Here is a 26,825-nt window from a genome sequence, read left to right on the forward strand (position 1 = left end):
TCAAAAGGAACTCAACCCCTTTGCCTCCTGGAGGCCAAACACTCGAAAGGTGCTCTTTATGTACCACCAACACTGGTGCCAGTTATGTGACACTAGCAATAGCTATGACTACGATTTCACTTGGCTTCACAGGTCTTCTCAAGCACAGCATATCGCCAGAGGTCTTGGTCACTAGTCATTGCCTTTGTGAGGCTCAAAGTTCAAAGATCGTGCTTCACACTTTGTCCCGTGTTTTCCTAGGTCTACCTCTGCTATAGGTTTTCTCCACAGTTAGAGATCAGCACTTCTTTACACAGCTGTCCTCATCCATATGCATTACATGACCATACCAGTGCAGTTGTCTCTTTTGCACACCACATCTGATAACTTTTCCCTCAAGAGCCTTACACTCTGTCAAACATGCACACTAACACTGCACATCCAGCAAAGCATACTGGCTTCATTTCTTTCAAGCCTACGTATGTCCTCAGCTGTCACAGCTCATGTTTCACTGCCATGTAGCATAGCTGTTCGCACACAGGCATCATACAATCTGCCTTTCACTCAGAGAGAGACTCTTTATGAGCAGTAGAGGTAGGAGCTCTCTGAACTTTGTCCTGCCTAATTTTATTCTCAAAGCTGCAATCTCAGAGCATCCACCTCCACTACTAACTTGGTCACCTAGATAACAAAATCCATCTACTACCTCTAGCTTGCAACCCTAGCAGTTGATGAAGTCTATTTCCTGCACATTTTCAGCATTTATTGTACCTGTGCATCTTTCACATACAAAAGCTAGTTTCCCTATCAACCTTCCTCTGATATTGCTGCACCTTTTATGTTTCCAAAGCTTACATCAGGTGCATCTTATGGAGTTTCTACCTACACCTTTTCTACAGATTGAGCAGGGCCATCTACCTGAAAGGGTTTGTGATTTGTCTGCCTTCCTACTTACTAAGACTTTGGTTTTTGCTAGGTTAACTCTAAGGCCCTTTGATTCTAGACTTTGCTTCCATACCTGGAACTTCTTTAGTTTTGGTAGTGATACAGAAATAAGAGCAAGGTCATCAGCATAGAAGAGCTCCCAGGGGCAGATGGTCAAAATAAACCCACAAGTCAGCAATGCTCAGGCACTGGACAAGAGCATGGAGAACAGTTTTGTTGCTTTGTGCATATCTTGAGCAAGCCCAGCTGACAGCACTTCCATACCTGGCAATGCCCCCACCCTCCAATCCTGAAGCACTGTCAGACTAAGGATTTCTGGAAATTATTCATAGGCCCTGACCGAAAAGTCCTCTGGAACAGACCAGCCTGTTGATTCTCATCATGTATAAGTTTCGTTTTTGATTTGTTTTCTACAACTGGATGTCCTTCCTAACACCAACCAATACATAGGGTGTACTAGGATGCATATTTTGTGGCACTGTCACCGATAAAGGAAATCAAGGTGAGAGCATGCAAGATAGCAAGAGGTTGGATACCAATTCCAAATGATCATAGACAGGTTATAAGTAGAGTGTATAGGATACATGCATACATGATGAAATTCTTAGTGCTGAGGCCTTGACATAGAGAGCTAGGGGGATAATGATGAGAGAGTGAGTGGGGATGGAGCGTCGGTGAGAGGGAACAATGTACAATGAGCAGAAAAGGTCTGCTGCTATGCTTAGTCATATTGACAGCATAGTAAAGTGAGTTTGAGAAGGGGTGGAGAATGATTGGGAGATGAGCAATAGAAATATGACAGATAAAGGCACGAGTGATAGAGACTGGCGATAGTGACATCGTTGATAAACAGAGGAATGACAAGGGATGAGTGATAGAAGAACAAGTGATAAGGGAGCTAGAGAGTTGAGAGGTTATGAAAGGCCAATGACATAGAGTTGACCTGCTTATATACAGATATATTCATTCAGTATATCAACACATATGTACATACTTGGTATATATTTATACATATATCCTGCTCTCATCAGAGGGAGGCATTATATAATGCAAATTTGTGAAGCAAGTACTAGCTTTGGCAGTACATATTCTAAGATTGGAATGATACAGAAATTAGCATGGCCCCCTGCGCAAGGATGACATGCAAATTCGTGAAGCACTCCATACTTTTCTTGTTATATATATATATATATATATATATATATATATATATGTGTGTGTATATATAATTATAACAATGAGGGTCTTTGCAACAAGTTGCTAGACCACATACCAAAAGTTTTAGAAATAGCAACCAGAGGACTGCTATTTCCTTTTACTACAAAAATATGTCTCCACAGACAACAGTATTTGTAACTCATGTATAGCAAAAAAAGAAGTCAGTTACAAATACTGTTGTCTGCGGAGACATATTTTTGTAGTAAAAGGAAATGGCAGTCCTCTGGCTGCTATTTCTAAAACTTTGGTATGTGGTCTAGCAACTTGTTGCAAAGACCCTCATTGTTATAATTATATAAACTTTTACCGAATATGGTTCCTTTCCATACCGAAATACTACGAGGTGAAATTTGTTGATTTTATTAAATTAATTATATTTCACCCTTTATCTGTAATGTGTGTGGCTGTGTGGTAAGTAGCTTGCTAACCAACCACATGGTTCCGGGTTCAGTCCCACTGCGCGGCATCTTGGGCAAGTGTCTTCTGCTATAGCCCCGGGCCGACCAATGCCTTGTGAGTGGATTTGGTAGACGGAGACTGAAAGAAGCCTGTCGTATATATGTATATATATATATGTGTGTGTGTTTGTGTGTCTGTGTTTGTCCCCCTAGCATTGCTTGACAGCCGATGCTGGTGTGTTTACGTCCCCGTCACTTAGCGGTTCGGCAAAAGAGACCGATAGAATAAGTACTGGGCTTACAAAGAATAAGTCCCGGGGTCGATTTGCTCGACTAAAGGCAGTGCTCCAGCATGGCTGCAGTCAAATGACTGAAACAAGTAAAAAGAGTAAAGATATATATATATATATATATATATATATATATATATGCACATTTAGGCCAATGAAGTAGACTTAATGGTATGCATATCATCATCGCTATTTAACGCCTGTTTTCCACATTGTCATGAGTTTGACAGTTTGACAGGACAATATGACAAGCCACAGGACTGTGTCAAACTCCAGTGTCAGTTCTGGTATGGTTTCTGTGGCTTGATGCCCTTCCTAATGCCACATACAGACATGTGTACACATGTATACCTATGCACACGCACACACGCATATATACATACATATGCATATACATGCCTATTTATTTATGCACAGCATGGCCACAGCTCGTGAGCTGAAACTAGATAAAATATATAAATATATATATATATAAATATATAAATATAAATATAAAATATATACACACATACACTTATATATTATAATTAGAGGGTATGTTAAAGAATGGTTGCCTCCAAGGAAATACAGGTTCAATACCTAGTATTTGGGGGGAATGAAATTCTCTTAGAACAATAGGTATATATAATGCATATAGTTTATATCCGTTTAAAAGAAGGATAGAAAATGGAGATTAGGAAGTTGTTATTAACAACAAATTCGTCATTGTTGCTTCTTACAGCTGTTTCAATTAGTACTCAATAATTTAATTACAAATTTGTACATTATATTTACATTTATGTGACATGAGTATAATTTCATCAGAGGTAAAAAAAAAAATAACGTACCTTTGGATGTTATACATGGCCTTATCAATTCATTTCAGCAGACTAAATGTTACGGTTTATGATTTGTATTGTTATATGCTCGGGCGAGGGGTTTACAGGTTGATTAGAGATAGAGTAGATAAATAAAATTAGAGTAAAGTAATATATATATATATATATATATATATATATATATATATATATATATCTATACACAAAAATTATTATAATTATAAACGTAATTATAATTAGAGCTTAGCAAAATTGCTTCACCACATACCGAAATTTAGAAATAGCAGTTAAAAACTATTCTACTACCATAAAATACCTCCCAGATAGCAACACTCTCAACTCACACAGGCAAATAGGAAAAAAATAATGAATCCACCCGGTTTTGATTAACTATATACGCGTTTCTAGATTAAAGATATGTAAAATAACTCATACCTTATTTCCGTCATCAGTATAGTATTTCAATTATAAATTTGTGAGCACTAGCAATCAAGATATTTATTCGGCCAAGAGCCATTGAACAAAATTAATATCCAAAAAACCAGTACTTCTGAATTCATACAGACGAGTTAGGGCTCACACCATCCCCCAATCACCCACGTGCACTACGAGTAATCCTGCGGAAACTGCAGTTTATTATCAGGGAGAGAATTATATTATGATATATATGTATATATACACTTTACTCTGCCTCTGGTATTTGAATACTCTTTTTTCCACCTTGTTTCACATTTATGTGTTTACTCCGAAATATATATATATGTATGCATGCAAATTTTTACTGTATTACCTGCTACACTTCCGTGTTGCTGAGGTGTGTGCAGCATTGTATGTTCTTGTTTTTCCCTTTGTTTTGTTTTTTGTGTTGAGGTGGTGGGATTACAAACTCTTCCTGATACTGTATTACATCAGTTTGTTTCATTATAGGGTTTGGTTGCAGTCTTTTGCTGTATTAGTGTTTCTACTGTGTATTGAGAGTGTAATGTGAGTTGTGTTACATCGAATTGCTATCGAATTGCATAGGATATAGGTCATTCCTAGCAGGACTATTTTTTAGATAACATGTTGTGTTGTTGTTCATACATTTTATCATGCCCAATGCTCCAATTATCACTAGTATTGTTTTCACATTATTATTATTATTATTATTATTATTATTATTATTATTATTCTATGTTTGACTTTTGCTTTACATTTGTACAAGCTGGCTCCAAGTCTCACCCACAGACCTCAAGAGACAACAAGTTAGAAGTTCATGTTGGTGTTATGCCTAGGGTGCCATATATTTGGTTTTGTACTTAGTGTTGTACTAGTGAATGTCTAAGAAACCATAAGAAAATTATGTTTGTTTTAAAACTTGAGATTACTCAGGAAGTATTTTGCGTAGGATATGAGCAGTTCCCATGAGCACTATCTTTTGAATTTCTGCTATTTTGGGGTTTCCTGATATCTGAGGTAGGTACCAATCAGCCCCTTTTGCTATCATTCCCAGGGCACCTATGACAACAGGTATTGTTTTAGTATTCAGGCTCCACATTTTGCTAATTTCGTTGATTATTATTATTATTATTAAGGTGTCAAATTGGCAGAACCATTAGCATCATCATCATCATCATCATCATCATCGTTTAACGTCCGCTTTCCATGCTAGCATGGGTTGGACAGTTCAACTGGGGTCTGGCAAGCCCGAAGGCTACACCAGGCCAGTCAGATCTGGCAGTGTTTCTACAGCTGGATGCCCTTCCTAACGCCAACCACTCCGAGAGTGTAGTGGGTGATTTTATGTGCCACCGACACAGGTGCCAGACGAGGCTGGCAGACGGCCACGCTCGGATGGTGTTTTTTATGTGCCACCGACACAGGTGCCAGACGAGGCTGGCAGACGGCCACGCTCGGATGGTGTTTTTTATGTGCCACCGACACAGGTGCCAGATGAGGCTGGTACCTGTGTCGGTGGCAGCGGGGCAAAATGCTTAGATGCATTTCGTCTGTCTTTATGTACTGCTTTCAAATTCCACCGAGGTCGAATTTGCCTTTTCATCCTTTCAGGGTTAATAAAATGAGTACCAGCTGAGTGCTGGGCTCAATGTAATCAATTATCCCCATCCCCCAAATTTCAGGCCATGTGCCTATAATAGAAAGAATTCTTCTTCTTCTTCTTCTTCTTCTCCCTTCTCCTTCTTCTTCTTATTATTGTGAGTGTAATGTGAGTTGTGTTATGTTGCATATCCCACCTGTAGATTACATGTTGTGGTGGTAGTTTATTTTTATTGGATACTAGCAGTATAACCTGGTTTTGCCCGGGATTAAGTTAGGATTATTAAGCTAATCTAGTTCTTTATTTCAAACCAAACTAAGTAACATCGACATCAAATTTGGGCGACATCCATTGAAATTGGTTTATATATATATATATATATATATATCATCATCATCATCATCATCATCATCATCGTTTAACGTCCGCTTTCCATGCTAGCATGGGTTGGACGGTTCAACTGGGGTCTGGCAAGCCCGAAGGCTGCACCAGGCCAGTCAGATCTGGCAGTGTTTCTACATCTGGATGCCCTTCCTAACGCCAACCACTCCGAGAGTGTAGTGGGTGATTTTATGTGCCACCAACACAGGTGCCAGACGAGGCTGGGAGACGGCCACGCTCGGATGGTGTTTTTTATGTGCCACCGACACAGGTGCCAGACGAGGCTGGCAGACGGCCATATATATATATATATATAAATATATATAACACACACGTATGTACATACACCTATTGCATACGTTTTCTGTACGCATACATGTTCGTGTGTATGTATGTTGCCCATATATCAACAAAACACTTTTTTCCTCGATGGAAAAAAACAACAAAAGTCTTAACAAAAACCTACTCGTCGCTAGAAGGGGACTTAACTCCTGCTTGCAAACAATGGTGATTTTTCTGACTTGAAATTTGTTAAAAGTTTTGGTTGAAAATTTATTTTTACTGCTATTCGCTGGTGCCTCTGGGAAAAATAAGTTGACAAAAATGCAGCTCGGGTCATGATTAATGTCCTCCTAAAATTGAAGCGACATGCATGCTAATTTGTGGACGTACATAAATTACATTCATGTACACACACACACCCACGCACATCCTGCCTTTTATATATCATCATCATCATCATCATCATCATTTAACGTCCGCTTTCCATGCTAGCATGGGTTGGACGGTTCAACTGGGGTCTGGGGAGCCCGAAAGCTGCACCAGTCCAGTCAGATCTGGCAGTGTTTCTACAGCTGGATGCCCTTCCTAACGCCAACCACTCCGAGAGTGTAGTGGGTGATTTTATGTGCCACCGACACAGGTGCCAGACGAGGCTGGCAAACGGCCACGCTCGGATGGTGTTTTTTATGTGCCACCGACACAGGTGCCAGACGAGGCTGGCAGACAGTCACGCTCGGATGGTGTTTTTATGTGCCACCGACACAGGTGCCAGATGAGGCTGTACAGATTTTCTGAATAAAGTGTTTGTGATGCAATACATTACCAGGAAGAGTTCGTAACCCCCACCACCTCAACACAAAAGGAAAAACAAGAACACACAATGCTGCACACACCTCAGCAACATGGCAGTGTTACAGGTAATACAGTAAAAATTTGCTTGAAATTATGGCAGTTAATTTTGCTGTCTTCATGGCAAAATTCGAGACGCAGTTACTGAAGACATTCAAATCCCTTCATGGTCATGAACCAATACTTTGGTTACGGTTCATTGATTATGTATTTTTTGTCTGGAAAGGATCACAGGATCTTCTTGCATTTCTGTGACTGTTATACTAAAAACTATGGCTTTAAGTCCAACATAAAATATATGTCTAGTTTTTCAAAAACCTAGCGTTGAAGTTTTGGACACAAAAGTTTTCTGGAGGCAGAATAGTGACAGAGTTATTTTGCAAGCCCATGTCATCCCACATTTATCTCCACTGCCGCTCCAATCATCCACATCATATTATTTTGGTCGAATTCCAAATCCCAATTTTTGAGGATAAAACGGATTTGTACTGGCATAACGGATTACTGGAAACATGCAAACGCTTTTGTACAGCGTTATGTCAAATGCAGTTACAGTGAATCGCGCTGTTGGTAAATTTTGCCAAACAGCCAAGTGATGGGGGATGTAAACAGATATCAGCTTTCAAGCAATGGGGTACATACATATACACATACACACAGTATGCACATACATCTGTATATCTTCTTATATATATACTACTACTAGCACTTGAGCCCCGTGCTAGTAGGGTGCTAAGAGCATCATCCGAGCGTGATCGTTGCCAGAGCAGCTAACTGACTTCTGTGCCACCAGCATGTAAAAGGCTTCATTCGAGTGTGATCATTACCAGCATCGCCTTACTGGCATCTGTACTGGTGGCATGTGTAAAAAGATTCAAGTGAGGTCGTTGCCAGTACCGCCTGACTGGCCTCCATGCCGGTGGCACGTAAAAGCACCCACTACACTCTTGGAGTGGTTGGCGTTAGGAAGGGCATCCAGCTGTAGAAACTCTGCCAGACCAAGATTGGAGCCTGGTGCAGCCATCTGGTTCACCAGCCTTCAGTCAAAATCGTCCAACCCATGCTAGCATGGAAAGCGGACGTTAAATGATGATGATGACATACATGCACATACACACACACACACACACACACACCACACACACACACACACACAGATATTTATATATAAACTTACTGCAGTACATGCATGTTCACACACACACACACATATATAGATATAGAAAGATAGATAGATGCAGACCCCCACCACGACCATGTGTGTGTTACCTGACGAAAGAAGAATTCACGAGCTTCTGTTGTGACTGACCTCAATTATTCCTTCTCTCATTAAGATGATTGTCACTATCTTAAACAACTATAATACATTTGACGTGCTCTGATAGAATATAGCCAGAGGGTTCTTCCGTAAATGCTAAGTTTGGGCTGCTTTTTTTTTCTGTTTTCTGTGTCAATGTAGTGGTGGTAGTGGTGGTGATGGTAGTAGTAGTAGTAGAGCTAATATATTATGATTGTAATTAATCTTTATAATTAACCTTCAAGTTGGCCTTGATCAAATAGAGCTGTCATCTATTGTATAGAAAAACATCCGCAAGCACCCTGTCATTTTGTAATGGTTATCACAGTGTTTCTTTGTTTTTTATTTGTGTCAGTCTATTAGACTGCGACCATGCTGGAGCACCACCTTGTAGAATTTTTAGTCAAATGAATCACGCCCCCAGTACTTATTTTTCATTAAGCTTGGTACTTATTCTATCGGTCTCTATTGCTGAACTGCCAAGTTACAGGGACATAAGCACACCAACCCTAGTTGTCTAGTGGTGGTGGGAGAACAGACACAAAGACACATGCATAAACACACATATATATATATGACAGGCTTCTTTCAGTTTCCATCTACCAAATCCACTTACAAAGCTTTGGTCAGCCCAAGACTATAGTAGAAGACACTTGCCCAAGGTGCCATGCAGTGGGAATGAACCCCGGAACCATGTGGTTGGCAAGCAAGCTACTTACCACACAGCCACTCCTGCACCTACATCTGAAGCAAAATTTCTTCAGGGGCCCTTAAAATACTATTGTGGATCCCTAATTTACTATTTTGTTGTGTGGACCCCCAAAAATGTTATATGGACACTCAGGGGCCATATGGATCCCAGTTGAGAACCACTGTCTTAAAGCAAAGACTTGTTTCCCAACTAAGAAACAAAGCAAGCCGAAAGAGAGAATCAATCTTTCTCTCTCCATACACATACATACACTACTGGTAGAATGAGCAACCACTTAGGGCCTTCCTCATAGTGTTGGTGGTAAGTTGAATGATAAAAGTGATCTGTCGTGCTACTTAGTCAACTCCCACCTCATTCATCGTACATAGATGCCACAATACTTACACCCCATCACCATATACAACCACTCATCATTTCATCTCACCATCTTTTCCTTTCTTCCTAGAAACGTGATATTTTCAACGTAAGAAGAAATAACAGCCATTCAACATGTATTCAGCATATTTCATTCTGTAAATGGGGCAATGGAACTTGTATCTCATGTTAAACATGTGACTGTTACACACTTGTCTGTGATGTCTAATGTTCAGTGATTCACCTCTGCTGCTGCTGCTTTTCTTTTAGTTTTTAACCCTTTTGTTACCAACCTGGCTGAAACCGGCTCTGGCTCTGAGTACAAATGTCTTGTTTTCATAAGTTTTGAATTAAAATCTTCCACCAAACCTTAATTACAATTTATGTTCCTAACGCTAGCTTTGGCAGAAATGTAAGGTGGCGAGCTGGCAGAAACGTTAGCAAACCGGGCGAAATGCGTAGCCGTATTTCGTCTGACGTTATGTTCTGAGTTCAAATTCCCTCGAGGTCGACTTTGCCTTTCATTCTTTCGGGGTCGATTTAATAAGTACCAGTTACACACTGGGGTCGATATAATCGACTTAATCCGTTTGTCTGTCCTTGTTTGTCCCCTCTGTGTTTAGCCCCTGGTGGGTAGTAAAGAAACAGATAACTAAATTATTTTACTAAATTCTTTGTTATATTTAAAGTAATTGAAAGAAACACAGAGCATCTAAAAATAAATGCGGTAACAAAAGGATTAAGCCTAGATCAACCCTGATTCTGTTGATCTTATGAGGAAAGATGTCCCAGGTATGGACATACTGCTTTCTTTTTTATTCAGATATCACATGATCATGTAACCAACCAGGCCATTAGATGTTGTTACACATCGCTGGTCACAATGCATTTTCCATTGTTTTTTAGCCTTCAAATGACAGGGTGAGGGTATTTAGCAGTGATGATGATCATCATCATTAGCTAAGAAGTAATCTCCAGAAAAAGGTGCAGTTTTCAGGCCAAGGAAGTGACTAGCTAACACACTTATACATATAACTAACTGGTATTTAGAACAGTAAAAAATATTCAAGACATATCTAAGGTTTAGAATGTAATTCTTTATTATTGTTGTGGTATAAAATTTGAGTGTGGAGGCACAATAGCCCAGTGGTTAGGGCAGCAGACTTGCGGTCAGAGGATCGCGGTTTCGATTCCCAGACCGAGCGTTGTGTGTGTTTATTGAGCGAAAACACCTAAAGCTCCATGAGGCTCCAGCAGGGGGTGGTGGCGACCCCTGTTGTACTCTTTTGCCCCAACTTTCTCTCATTCTTTCTTCCTGTTTCTTGAGTAACACTGCAATAGACTGGCATCCCGTCGAGCTGGGGAGAACACATACGCCATAGAAACCGGGAAACTGGGCCCATGAGCCTGGCTAAGCTTGAAAAGGGCGCATAAATAAAAAAAAAAAATTTGAGTGAAGGTGCTTTTTGTTTCTTTGTTAGAAACCAGTTTTGTTTTTTATAGGAATAATTCAAATAAGTAAAAAGAAAATAATATCGGTACAGATGTGGCTGTGTGGTAATAAGTTTCCTTCTCAACCACTTGGTTTTGGGTTCAGTTCCATTGCATGGCATCTTGGGCAAGTGTCCTGTACAATAGTCTCTGGCTTACTAAAGACTTGTGAGCAGATTTGTCAGATGGAAACAGAAAAAAGCCCACCCATCATATAGGTGTGTGTGTGTGTCTTTGTGTTTGTCCGCCACCATCATTTGACAAGCAGTGTTTGTTTGTTTACATTCCCATAACTTAGTAGTTTGTTACAAAAAAGACCAATAGAACAAGTACCACTTTAAAATAAATACTGAAGTCAAGGCAATGCCCAAGCATGGCTGCAGTCCAATGACCAAAACAGGTAAAAGGGTGGAGGAAAAACGTACATGTATGTGTATATCTCTCTATCAATTTATACTCCCCTCTCTCTCTTTCTCTCTATCTATCTGTCTGTCTATCTATCTATCTATTTATCTATATATATATATATATATACACACACAGGGCTGGCCAGATTGGAGCGATCTCAAGATTAATCAGTTGAAATTGCGAGGATGATCTGGTTCTTGACTGAGGATAGAAAGCTTCGAGAATGACCCATCCTTGTTTTTTTGTATCGTCTATCTGGATGTTTTGTTGTCCCCTTTTGTATTACCTTGTTGTCCAGATGTTTTGCGTTCTTGTCCCATTTTGTATTTCATACACACACACACACATATATATATATATATAATTTTTTAAAATTGCAGTCTAAACACTACCTTTATACCAAATTATATTATCTTGTTGTTCTTGTATCTATTTTTATTATTTTTTAAAAATCTTTTTGGTAATCAACTTTGTATAAATCCTGAATAAATGTAATTAGCCTACTTACAAATTCATAGCTATCTTTATCTCTCTTTCTCTCTTGTTCTCTACCCCTTTCTTTCTCTCATACATATGTATGAGAAAAAGAGAGGGGTATGCACATACATACACACATACACATACATATAGACAGGTAAGTAGGTAGGTAGGTAAATAGGTAGAGAGATAGATAGATAGATGAAAAATAGGTATGTGTTCTTTTATTGCCAATTATTTATATAGATCTCAATATTTAGGCAGGAACTTGTTTTATTGATCGATATACATCCATCAAAGGGCAGATGTGATCTATTTTTAATTAACTCAGACAGTTTACACATACATAGGCAAATGTACACACACAGAAATGTGTATATCTGATTCTATTCTCAGTATTTAGTCTCTCCAAGGGAGCAAGCTAGCAGAACCGTTAGCATGCCAAGCAAAATGCTTACCAGTAAGCATGTCATCCATCTTTTATGTTCTGACTTCAAATTCTGCCATGGTTGACTTTGTCTTTCCTCCTGTCACAGTTGATAAAACAAGTACCAGTTGAATACTAGGGTAGATTTAATCAACTTAGACCCTCTCCTGAACCTGCTGACCAAAATTTGAATCCAAAACCTAGTCCATCCATCAGTAAATCAATACTCTTTTACTTGTTTCAGTTATTTGACTGTGGCCATGCTGGAGCAACGACTTTAGTCAAGCAAATCGACTCCAGGACTTATTCTTTGTAAGCCTAGTACTTAATCTATCGGTCTCTTTTGCCGAACCGCTAAGTTATAGAGACGTAAACACACCAGTATTGGTTGTCAAGTGATGTTGGGGGAACAAACACAGACACACAAACATATACACACACACACATACATATGTATATACATATATACGACGGGCTTCTTTCAGTTTTCATCTACTAAATCCACTCACAAGGCTTTGGTCAGCCCAAGGCTATAGTAGAAGATACTTGCCCAAGGTGCTACACAGTGGGACTGAACCCAGAACCATGTGGTTGTAAGCAAGCTACTTACCACACAGCCACTCCTGCACCTATACAATAACTCCTGTTGCTCTTAAACTTGCTTTAAAATATTGGTTTCAAACTTTAGTACAAGGCCAGCAATTTTAGAGGGAAGGCTATGTTGATTACATCAACCTCAGTGTGCAGCTGGTACATTATTTTATCAACCCTGAGAGGATGAAAGCAAAGTTGACCTTGGCAGGATTTGAACTCGGAATGTTGACAGAAATGTTGCTAGGCATTTGATGCTCTAACGATTGTCAGCTTTAAGTTACTTTAAAATAAATGCTTTCTACTATAGGCACAAGGCCTGAAACTTTTTTAGGGGTGAGAGGTTAGTTGATTACATCGACACCAGTACTCAACTGGTACTTATTTCATCAGTCCCCCCCCCCCCAAAAAAAAGATGAAAGACAAAGTGAACCTTGGCAGAATTTGAACTCGGAACATAAAGCCAGATGAAATGCCACAAAGCATTGTTGCTCAGTGTGGTAATAGTTCTGCCAGCTTGCTGTCTTTGAACTTGTTTAAAATAATAACTTCAATTTTACATCTCTCCATCTATCTATACACACACATATGAAATTACAATAAATATTGGGCTCTGCATACACATACACACATACGTGTGTGTGTGTGTGTGTATATATATATATATCCGATATCGAAGTGATTGTAGAACGACGAGATGAAATCTTTTGCTCAAGAACGTAACACACTGCCTGGTCCATGAATTGAAACCATGATTTTGCGATCATGTGGATGTACACATGTTACAAGTATACATGTATGTTTAAAGTATGGCTGTTTGCCAGCCCCGTCTGGCACGTAAAAAGCACCCACTACACTCACGGAGTGGTTGGCATTAGGAAGGGCATCCAGCTGTAGAAACATTGCCAGATCAGACTGGGCCTGGTGCAGCCTTCTGGCCTCCCAGACCCCAGTTGAACCGTCCAACCCATGCTAGCATGGAAAGCGGACGCTAAATGATGATGATGATGAAATGATATATATATATACATACACACATTTTTGCATATCAAATTACAATACATAACTTGGAGTCACATACACTTATACATTAAGTATGTAATTGTGTGTGTGTGTGTGTTGTATATATATATATCCGATATCGAAGTGATTGTAGAACGACGAGATGAAATCTTTTGCTCAAGAACGTAACACACTGCCTGGTCCATGAATTGAAACCATGATTTTGCGATCATGTGGATGTACACATGTTACAAGTATACATGTATGTTTAAAGTATGGCTGTTTGCCAGCCCCGTCTGGCACGTAAAAAGCACCCACTACACTCACGGAGTGGTTGGCATTAGGAAGGGCATCCAGCTGTAGAAACATTGCCAGATCAGACTGGGCCTGGTGCAGCCTTCTGGCCTCCCAGACCCCAGTTGAACCGTCCAACCCATGCTAGCATGGAAAGCGGACGCTAAATGATGATGATGATGAAATGATATATATATATACATACACACATTTTTGCATATCAAATTACAATACATAACTTGGAGTCACATACACTTATACATTAAGTATGTAATTGTGTGTGTGTGTGTGTGTCTGTGTGTATTTGTGTGTATGTGTGTGATGCACATCATAATTATTATCATATTACACCACTCGGATATTGATGCATATAAAAAAATTCCTTTAGACTTCCTAGATTTCAAAAACTTTACGACATGTTGTCACCTTTTCACTGCCAGCAGTCTGATAATATAAACTGAATGAAACCAGTGGGAATGAGACTACAGATGCTTTGACAATGGAAAGCTCCTTTCCTTTTTCATTAGAGATTAAATTATGTCTTTGGTGACAGCCTTATCTTGTAATGTGAAGTCAAGAAACTTCACAGAGTTGTTAGTGAGACAAGATAACAGGTGGCTTTTTTTAATTAGAATTGTGATTTTTTTTTATCTTAGATTATTGTTGTCTTAAAGCTTTGTTAAAGTTTAGATTAAGATACAAAGTATGGATTAAAATTTACGGGAGATGTGGAGATGTGTTGTTGGTAATGAGATTAAAAGATTTGGGCTATGAAACTCACTTCTGAAAAGGAATTTAGTTGTCTGAAAGAACTACATGTAATTATATGATCTGTGTATATATATATATATATATATATATATATATATATATATCTACAGTGGCCAATCTGTAACCCTCAAACTGCATGGCTGGTTATAATATATATTTCTTAATTGCCCACAAGGGGCTAAACATAGAGGGGACAAACAAGGACAGACAAAGGGATTAAGTCGATTACATTGACCCCAATGCGTAACTCGTACTTTATTTATCGACCTCGAAAGGATGAAAGGTAAAGTCGACCTTGGCGGAATTTGAACTCAGAACGTAACGGCAGACAAAATATCACTAAACATTTCACCCGGCGCTCTAACATTTCTGCCAGCTCGCCGCCTTTGGTTGCTTATAATATAACCCATGATAATATTGGGTTTCAGTGTTATTTTTCTGAAAACGCTATGCTCTTGGAAAGCAAGAGTTAGGGAAACTTAATAATACACACATGCACATATATATTACTTAAAAGTTTGGTTTGGCCCCCGAGCAACTTTTGTAGACTCGTTACGGGAATCTGGCTCATTTGTCCTGATGAGCTAGGTTCTTGTAATGAGTTTCCGAAATTTTAAGTTGCATGCCCTCCACCACTCCTGACCTTGATGCAAACTGCTTTAAACAATAATGTAACTCCTGCTAAATGTGTTGATGTGTTGAGTTCTTCTTTCTTTTAGCTGTCCATTTGTGTACACACACACAGGGAGAGAGAGAGCGAGAGAGAGGGTCAAGTTGATTGGAGCATCAAGTTTCACTTAATAGCATGGAGTCTACTCTATAATAATTTGACTATCCTCAGTTATGCTGCCTCTAGATGCTTAAATTACTGTAAAATAATATTATTTGAACATATATATATATCTGTATAAATATATATTCACAGATTGGTATGCACACGTACATATTCTCCTCCTAATCCAACTCCAAAATTTTTTAACTAGCTTACATATAGATATATATGAAAGGTAGGAATTTTCTGTAAATAAATCATTCATGATGAATCTCTCAAAAGGAGACGAAGGCACTAAATAAATAATCATCCAAAATTTTGACAGCTTCTGTTTTCTGAATTTATAAAATCTATACACCACTCCAAACAATCTATGTGTGTGTGTATATATATATATACATACCACATACACACACATATACACACATATGCATACATAGTCATCATTTTAATGTTCACTTTTCCATGTTTGCAATGGATTATATGGATAACTTTGAGACAGATTTGCTCAAAGCATCATAACCATATAGCCATGTCTACACCTATATAGTAAAATAATAATAATAATAAGCCTTTCTACTATAGGCACAAGACCTGAAATTTTGGGGGATGGGGAAAGTCGATCGCATTGACGCCAGTACTTGACTGGTCCTTAATTTATCGACCCCCAAAAGGATGAAAGGCAAGGTTGACCTTAGCAGAATTTGAACTCAGAATGTAGAGACAAACGAAATACCACTAAGCATTTCACCCCGCGTGCTAATGATTCTGCCAGCTCACTGCCTTAATAATAATAAGTAAATAAATGTGAAACAGTTTTATTAGATGGAGGTGGGAAACAGGGGCTTTTCCATTGCCCCCTCCCCCATGCATGCAACCTGTTACATGTTGAGTTGACTGTAGTGGGTGGGTGAATGTATGGGAGTCAGTGGTAGGGTAGAAGGGCATTGGAAGTGACCTTGTAATCTTTACTGGCACTGTTCCGAAGACCTTAAACCCATCACACTGTGTAACCAGGACAAATCAACATGTTACGCATACCTCCATCTCTTATCTAATCTCCATTGGAAAAGTTGTGGACTCGGTAATGCAAGATAAACAAACGGAGATGGAGGTATGTTTAAAATATTGTACTGTAAGTAGTGCTGCTTCTGTTACCACAACGACTACTATGACAACGACAGCCATTTGGTATCTATTTACATAGCTTTGTAGACTCGGTTGCCTAAACCAAATGCAATTAAATGTCTTCTTCAATAGATGTGACAATGAGTGTGATGGGCGGCGAGCTGGCAGAATCGTTAGCACGCTGGGTGAAATACTTAGCAGTATGTCATCTGCCGTTATGTTCTGAGTTCAAATTCTGCCTTTCATCCTTTCGGGGTCGATAAAATAAGTACCAGTTGTGCACTGGGGTTGATATAATCGACTAAATCTGTCTGTCTGTCCTTGTGTGTCTCCTCTGTGTTTAGCCCCTTGTGGGTAGTAAAGAAATAGGTATTTCGTCTGCTGTTACATTCTGAGTTCAAACTCCACCGAGGTCGACTTTCGGGGTCAATTAATTAAGTACCAGTTACGCACTGGGGTCAATATAATCGACTTAAAACCCTTTGTTTGTCCCCTCTATGTTTAGCCACCTGTGGGCAATAAAGAAATAAATCATGGTGGTTGTAGCAGTTGTGGTGGTCATGGTTGTTGTGCTGGTAGTGATTGTTAAGACCCTTCGTTATCTAAGGCTGGGCACTGCAGTTTATTGTATTCAGCGTATTATGGTTCTTGGGTACAAGGTGAATTCCAGAAGTTTTGAGATTTTTTCAAGAGAGTCATTTATTAATTTCAAGGAGGTATAAGATTCTAATTTCCTTTAAAATATGATCCTCTGACTTCAATGCTTTTGTCGTCACACTCCAGCTGTTTCATGGAAGTCCTTCAAAGTAAAGGTGTTCAGGACCCTTGTTACATCCTCCTTCATCTTCATAATATCTTCAAAATGACTACCCCTGAAGTTCTCTTTCAGCTTGGGGAACAACCAAAAGCCACAGGGAGCAAGGTCTGGATTGTAGGGAGGGTGAGGGAAAGCCAAGAGGCTGCACCAGGCTCCAGTCTGATCTGGCAGTGTTTCTACAGCTGAATGCCCTTCCTAACGCCAACCACTCTGTGAGTGTAGTGGGTACTTTTTACGTGCCACTGACACAGGGGCCAGAGGGGGCTGGCAAACAGCCACAATCAGTTGGTGCTTTTTACGTGTCACCGGCACAGACGCCAGTCAAGGAGGTACTGGCATCGGCCACGTTCGGATGGTGCTTTTTATGTTCCACCGGCACGGGTATCACAACTACAATTTCCATTGATTTTTATTTTGATGTTGATGTACTTGACTCAATAAGTCTCCTTCCTCAAGCACAGCAAGTCACCTTACAATCCAAGGTTAGCACAGCAGGTTGTCAATGTATGGCCATGTGAAATATTACTTTATTTGGAAACAGGTAAGGGTTGGCAATAGGAAAGGGTATCCATAGAAAATCTGCCTTAAATAAACTCCATCTGACCCATGCAAGCATGGAAAATTGGACATTAAGTGATGATGCTGATGTCACAAATTTGATGTTGGAGATATATATATATATATATATATATATGTGTGTGTGTGTGAATCAAAGTTTGTTTCAGGATTACAGACTCACCAAGTTAAAGCTTGACTATGTTTTAGACTGATGAAATGTGGAATGAAATTATGTGCTTTGTAGAGGGTCAGAGCAATGCAATGCCTGGTCCCAGAAATTAACTCACAACCTAATGATTGTGAACCCAAAACCTATAGTCACTAGGCCACACTTTCACATACATACATACATATATATATATATAGTGCCATTTTTTCTTTACTAAATCCATCTCAATTATAAATAATTTATAACAAGTTTATTTTGACATTTTACCTTGATGAAATATGAGTGCAGCATATATACTCTAGCTCTTATGCACATACACATGTTATATATATATATGTGTGTGTGTGTATGTATGTATATATATATAACGTATATATATATATATATATTATATATATATATATATATATAAGGATATAACGTAACATGCTGTAGCGCATGGTAGTGACATTATTTACAAGTTATGTTATAATGTTCAGTAACAGATTTTCTGTTTATGCTGTTAAATGTAGGTATATATTCAGTTGACAGTGACCCAAGACCTTGGTTTTATATAACATTAAATGTCAGTTGAAGTGTAAAATATAAAATGTACAATTTGAAAGGAGAGTAAAAAAATCTAATTTGGAGACACATGTGCACAGATTACAAACCAGAAAATATGATTTCTGCACCCATGTGCACCCACCCCCACACATGTATATATAGTGGGTATATCATGTTAAATGACACCAGGTTGAATTTGTGCATAAACTCTGAATTTAAGTACAGGGAGGTGGTAGTTGCCTAAATGAAGATAAGCATTAAGCAATTTATTGATCAAGCTGATACATATATATATATATATATATATATATATATATATATAAATAAATAAATAAATGGAGTTTAACGGAGGTATAGTTCAAATACTATTACTTCCGACACATGTTTCGAAGATATCGCTGATATTATTCCAAAGGAATAAAATGGTGTCAAACAATGTAATCTTCTCTTCAGGGAAGTGAAGAAATGACTGTTAAACTGTCAATAAGACAGTTTAACAGAAAATGATGGATATGTAAAGTGATTAACTGAACGCTATTAATATTGTTTCAAAAAAATGTTATAGGAGGGATAGAGTAAAGAAAAACTAAATAAATGAGAAGTATATGACTATATGTATATTAAATAAAACCTTATAGACTATGAAAAATATATATCCATTATTTTCTGTTAAAATGTCTTATTGGCGAGTTTCATTTTTTTACTTTCCTGAAGAGAAGATTACATTGTTTTACACCATTTTATTCCTTTGAAATAATATCAGTGATATTTTCGAAACATGTGTCAGAAATAAAAAAATTTGAATAACACCTGTGTTTAACTCCGTTTATTTATTTATATATGATACAAAAAATTTCATGTAAACCCTAAGTTTCTACCTTTAAAAACAAGGAGTTACAACCTTTTTACTTGTGTGATATTTTGCTACCCTGGTAACTATTTATTTATTTTTTCCGTGTTAATTGTTAACAAGGGAAAAATACACATAACTATATCTATATGTGTGTGTGTGCGCATTAAATGGAGAAGTGGTGACAAGTGATAATTCTGTAAACAATAAGTTTAAAGCTTATAAGTAATCAGTCTGTTGGCTAAAGAAAATAGTCTAGTATTGGGACATATTAGCCTTTGACATAAAAAAAGTGGGTGTCAGTACATAATAGAACAAAAGGGTAAACAAGCAAACAGCAGGTACCAGGTCAGATTATGACATATTTCTACAAGATATACGAGGATGGTGCTGAAAAGCTCCTGACTTTAAGAGTATCATGAAAGATCTGATTGGAGGGCCAACCTTTTGAATTCTTATACAGGGCTTAGGAAAACTGAAGGACTGCTGCAATAAGTGTATGAATCTGAAGAGGGGAATATGTTGAATAAGATCATAATTAACTGATCCTCCTGAATTTTCTTCAACACAAATCCAGGAACTTTCCTGCACCCCCTTGTAGATAAAAGTAAATGCATAAAGGAGTATATCTCACAGGAGGAGGGGGGAGCAATAAAAGTTCAGATAGACACACACACAAACACACACACACATTATCACCTTCATCATCATCATCACCATCATCATTTTTTCCTATTTTCACTTTCCATGCTAGCATAGTTTGGACAGGTCATCACTGTATGAGTCATACATGTATACATGTGTCTGGGGAGAGTCATTTTCTTTTTGTGCCTTATAATTTAACACACACACCGGTAAAATTTCCACTTATTTCTTGTTTTCCTAAAATTTTCGTTTGCATCTTGCAACCTTTTCAATAGTCTTGACTCTGTCCGTTATTTATATCATTATTGATTCATTATTTGCAAGTTACACATGCTAAAGGGCTGCTCAACCAGAGCTGATCTGGAGTTAAACAACAACCCTGATAAATGGTCCTAGATATTACATAAAGTTGTGAACTCGTCCAAAACATTTCATTTTTAAAAGCATTGTTGTTGTTATTGATTCATTATCAGTTTGATGGTTATGGAGGTGGTGAGGTGGTGAAAAGGAGGTTACAGATGTGGAAAGAAGCTATGGAAATGTGGCGGTGGTAGTGGTGGTGTAGGGAGGTTCGAGATCGGAGGTCAGATTTCAAATTAAATATTGAAGAAGATATTCTTATCAATGCAATTCCAGATATCAAATAAAAACAAAACAACACCCAAATGTTAAATAGAAATATTACGTTTCTAAACGATAGAGTAGTTGTATATTGTCAACTTAATGTGACAGTCCCATGAAGGGAATCACGCCACTTCTGTTTAGCCCTAGGAAGCATCAACACTTCCTGTCGGCCATGACACATTTCCTGTGTCCTTATGTTTACAAGGGGGAGACAAGCACCTCCGCCTATCGTACCACTACTGCTTATATCTCTCTGAGATATTTAGAAATGTAATATTTCTATTTTTGTAATCAGTGCATTTATTTCACTAGAATTCTTATATGTTTCCAAAGGCCAGACAGGCATCTCCAACTAGCAGGCCATGCTACTCCAGACTGATGATGAGTAAAGACTCTGAAACTACTCTCTGGTTGCAGGCTTAGCTGGGTGGAGATGCTTGTCTCCCCCTTGTAAATATAAGGGCACAGAAAATGTGCCAAGGCCGACAGGAAGTGTTGATGCTTCCTAGGGCTAAATAGCAGTATGTGTGATTCCCTTCATGGGACTGTCACATTAAGTTGACAGTATACAACTACTCTACCCTAATGTTAGCTAAACACATAAGAATGCTCTCTGTCTGTCTGTCTCTCTCTCTCTCTCCTCCCTCCCCTTTCTGGTACTTCATCACTTGATTTCTTCAGCTGTAATCCAGTTGTAGATTGATGCATGCATGCATGTGTGCACACATGTGCACACACACCTGCATACACATACATATGCACACATACATGCAGTAGAGATGGCAGAGATTGTGGAGAGTCACACTGACACAATAGCCATGTTCGATGACATTCATTCGTAGTCACGTGTATCCCAGGTTTTCTAATGGGTTCACTACTAAATAGGTTTGGTGATAGGAAGAGCATCCAGCAATGAAACACTACCTCAGGAAAACTGTCCAACCCATGCCAGCTTAAAACAATGGATGCAAAATGCTGCTACTGCTTCATTGATGATGATTATGATGATCATTGCATGTTCAGATCTTTCTCTGTGATCCACCATACCTTCTGACTACTTCTTTTTTTAAGTTATGTCTGTTTCCCATGCTGGCATGGGTTGGACAATTTGACAGGAGGTGACCAACCAGAGAGCTACCAAGGCTCCGATTGTCTGTTTTGAGATGGTTTCAAAATGGTATATGTGTGTGTTTTACACATGTGTGTATACATCTTCTTGTGTGCTGTATGTATGTATATCTCTATATAGTAAATATAGCTATGATTGAGCATATATGGCTGTGTATGTGTGCTATGTAACCCTTCAGTATTCAACTTACTCTGATATAATGCTTATCTATTCACATGGTTTTGAATTACTCATGCATTATCTTGTAGATTTGAGATTTTGATGATATAATTGATTATAATAATAATAATAATAATAATAATAATGAGGGAGCATCATAGCCATGTGTTGAGAGGGATTCTTTGGGGTTTGAATAATTCACCTCTGGAAACATGGGTGTTTCATTCAACATCCTTAAACAACCCTTATTCAGGGACCTTTCGAATGAGATGGGTTACTCGACCTGAAGAAAATTCTAACTGGGCCCCACCTGCAAGGTCATGTGCTGTTTATCTTGATATGAGATCACCATGTCGCACACACATGGTTGTGATGCATGTGCCTAGTGTACCCTTATCAGACGAGTAGTCATGATGGGTATACTGGGCTTCGTATATTTTACCCCAGTGTCACTTTGATGGCATGCACTGCTCTCTCACTCAATAATAATAATAATGAAATCATTGTATACAGTGCTCAGGTGTACCACAACTTGTCAAAAGTGCGTATAAAGCATATACAGTAATGTACAAATGTCTGGAAAGTGAACAGTGTATGAGTCAGATATATGCTTGCGTGTGTATGGAGGGGAGAAAATAAGGTGTAGTGTTGGCGAATCTCAGGAAGCATGGAAGTTTTGAAGGATGCAGTGCTCCGACAACTAACAACTGATGCCGGCAGTTTGTTCCATGCTTCAGCAACTCTTAGCGTGAAAAAATGTTTCCAAAAGTCATGGGAACTGTGCTGTTTTCTGACTTTGTAAACATGTCCATGGGTGTTAGACAGGTGGAGTTTGAAATGGTGCTCAGAGTTATTGTTAGTAAGATGGTTAATAATTTTATGGGTGTCTGTCAAGTCAGCTGCCAGACGTCGGAGTTTCAGTGTATCCATGCCCAGGGAAGTAAGGTGTTCAGAATATGGCAAATGCTTGATGGAGAGTATTCTCTTGGTTGCATGTCGCCGAACAGTTTCCAGACGATTAATATCCTGGGCAAGATAGGGGTAGCAGATCGGTGATGTAAATTCCAGGTGAGGCTGCACCTTTTAGAATGACTTTACAGGGTAGGTGTGAGAGGCTGGATCTGGCCGGTATGAACATAAAACAGATAGAATATTTGTACTGGATATAGCTAGTTTAAATACAAAAGGTTTAAAGCATAACTAATTATCAGCTCAGTTAAGTTTAATAGATAAAATTGCTATTTTCTAAAGCATACTTTATAAATTATTTTTCCTGGTAAAGCTACATATGAATTAGGTTAAGTGTTGCATTGCTGAGGTATTATGTATATTTTGACAGTGTCAATATATCATCTATTGTATATTTAAGTCAATTTATACATTATGAACAGAGGTATGGCTCTTTTCACATGTGCAAAAGTAGAGGCTGGTTTGCTGAAAATGTTGATAGCCATTGTTTTCAAGTTCAGCACTTGCTTTCATATGTAAGTGGGTGGAATGTAGTCATTCACAAAGACATATGCAGGCACACAAAAGCATACACTCACACACGCATACGTATATATCTGTATATGTGTAAGGGATATACATGTGCATACATACAGCTTATTGAAGTGCAGCAAGATATACTGGATGGCTCAAATAAAGACCTCACTCAAGGTGCCTTGTAGTGGTAGTTGTTCAATAAAATGAACTCAGTGGAAATGAACTCATCCTGGCACAGTCCAACTAGATATGTGAATGCACATGTACACATATACATATATATATACACACATTCATGTGCACATAATTTGGGGAATGTGTGTTTGTGGAATGTGTGTCTGTGTGTGTGTATATATATATATATACAGGATGATGGATAAATTGTCCCCATTTTATAATTTCATGCATGCACATTGTTTGTTTTTGATTTTGTTCACTACACGGTACAGTAGGGTCAGTTGGGCACTGTCTGAGAGAAAAACAGCACCGTGACATAATTAACTCTGCCAGAAATTTGGAAACGACATGCTGTACTGCTTGGCATTCACACCAGAAGCTCCAATATGAACATTTCGGAGTGTTTGGGTGTCAATCTGAGGACAGTACAATCTGAGGACATGTACCGAGAGTGATAAAAATCAAACATCCAGTCAACATAATTGTGTCTGGACTGATCACTAGTGGTGGTGATGTTATGCCTCCATACATCTTCTTACATGGCCTTGGACTCAACACGGAGGCCTACATCAAGTGCCTGGAGTAGGTAGTGCTGCCTTGGGTAACGAGGGTAGCTGCTGGAAGACAATATGTCTGGCAACAGGACTTTGCACCATGTTACACAAGCAGGAGAACCCAGTCATGGCTGTCAGACAATTTCTGCAACCGCATCACCCCTAATATCTGGCTACCTAACTCCAAAGACTGTAACCCCCTTGATTATTATGTGTGGGGCACAGTTAAGTGAGAGACCAACAAAACTCCTTGTAACACTAAAGATGAATTGAAGACAAGGATTATGGCAGCATTCACCAACCTAAACAAAAATACCACCTAGAAGAATTGCAGGAGATTTTGGAGGCCATGGTTGAAGTCAATGGTGATTTTTATGTAATTCTGGCAAATATATCTGTTAAAATGAGATGTCAGTGTTATTTTCATTTTTGCAAAATTTAGATGGCAGTTTATTCACTGTACCCTGTATGTATGTATGTATATATATATATATATATTGGCTTCCGTGCCGGTGGCACGTAAAATACACCAATCTGACCGTACAACAGGCACCCATGCCAACCCCCTTGCTTGCGAAGACATGTTGGGGCAAGCGAAATCGAAATCGAATTGAACCAGCCAGGATCCCTGGTCTGGTGGTACGTAAAAAGCACCATCCGACTCGTGGCCAATGCCAGCACCGCCTCGTCTGGCTTCTGTGCCGGTGGCACATAAAATACACCAATCCGACCGTAGCCGTTGCCAGCCTCGCCTGGCACCTGTGCAGGTGGCACGTAAAAAGCACCCACTACACTCACGGAGTGGTTGGCGTTAGGAAGGGCATCCAGCTGTAGAAACACTGCCAGATAAGACTGGAGCCTGGTGCAGCCTTCTGGCTTCCCAGATCCCCGGTCGAACCGTCCAACCCATGCTAGCATGGAGAACGGACGTTAAACGATGATGATGATGATGATGAATAATAATAACCAATGAAGGAAATGGAAGTTAGATTTTGCACTAGTCTTTATTCAGTACAACAGTCGTTTCCACTCATCTTGCAAGTATCTGTTATGGGTAGGATTTTGTGCATCTAACAGTGTTGCATCGACCTGTCCAGTTTGTGTCACTTCAGGTACATGTATAAAGATGGGGATGTTTCACTAGATATCCGGAGATGTTCTAGGCATGTTGTTCGTGCCTACTGTATTTTGATTATGACCTGCTACTGTTACCTGTGGGTATATAACACAAAATTAAAATCATACAATCGTAAAATATATAGGCGCAGGAGTGGCTGTGTGGTAAGTAGCTTGCTAACCAACCACATGGTTCCGGGTTCAGTCCCACTGCGTGGCATCTTGGGCAAGTGTCTTCTGCTATAGCCCCGGACCGACCAATGCCTTGTGAGTGGATTTGGTAGACGGAAACTGAAAGAAGCCCGTCATATATATGTATGTATATATATATATATATATATATATATATATATGTGTGTGTGTGTGTTTGTGTGTCTGTGTTTGTTCCCCTAGCATTGCTTGACAACCGATGCTGGTGTGTTTACGTCCCCGCCACTTAGCGGTTTGGCAAAAGAGACCGATAGAATAAGTACTGGACTTACAAAGAATAAGTCCCGGGGTCGATTTGCTCGACTAAAGGCGGTGCTCCAGCATGGCCGCAGTCAAATGACTGAAACAAGTAAAAGAGTAAAGAGAGTACAACCTATCGAAGAAAGATTACATTTAGTTTAACAGGGAAGGGCGTGCAAACCCGGTTATGGGCACACTCACTCAGGTGCACAGAGACACACTCACACATACATATCCACACATGTCTACTTTACAGCAAGCATGTGTGGGTGTGTATGTGCAGTGAACCGGCAGAATCATTAGGTTGCTAGGTAAAAAGGCTAAGCGGTAGGTGGGTGCATATATATACAGGTAGATAGATTTGTGTATATATCCAGAGATAAAAAACCATGCCAAATCGGACTGGAATCTGATGCAGCCTTCCAGTGTTCCAGCCCTGGTCAAACCGTCCAACCCATGCCAGCATGGACAACGGATGTTAAATGATGATGATGATTATATGTATGTATATATATATATATATATATATATATATAAAAAGGAATATATATATATTTATTATAATGGGTGTTATATCCGTCTGTCTATTCTCTTTTCACTGTCGAATGGCTGGACCAATGGTTA

General features: G+C 39.0%; 1 protein-coding gene and 1 non-coding gene across 3 annotated transcripts in view; both read left to right on the forward strand.

The window, feature by feature from the left end:
* LOC115216965 (FYVE, RhoGEF and PH domain-containing protein 6) overlaps positions 1-26,825 on the forward strand; it is a 167,575-nt gene that overhangs the window by 58,540 nt on the left and 82,210 nt on the right. The window lies entirely within an intron of this gene.
* Positions 1,991-2,095, forward strand: LOC115217718. The gene has a single exon (XR_003882184.1). It is a non-coding gene; the product is annotated as a U6 spliceosomal RNA (small nuclear RNA).

Source organism: Octopus sinensis, linkage group LG11, assembly GCF_006345805.1.
Source record: "Octopus sinensis linkage group LG11, ASM634580v1, whole genome shotgun sequence".
Taxonomy (NCBI): domain Eukaryota; kingdom Metazoa; phylum Mollusca; class Cephalopoda; order Octopoda; family Octopodidae; genus Octopus; species Octopus sinensis.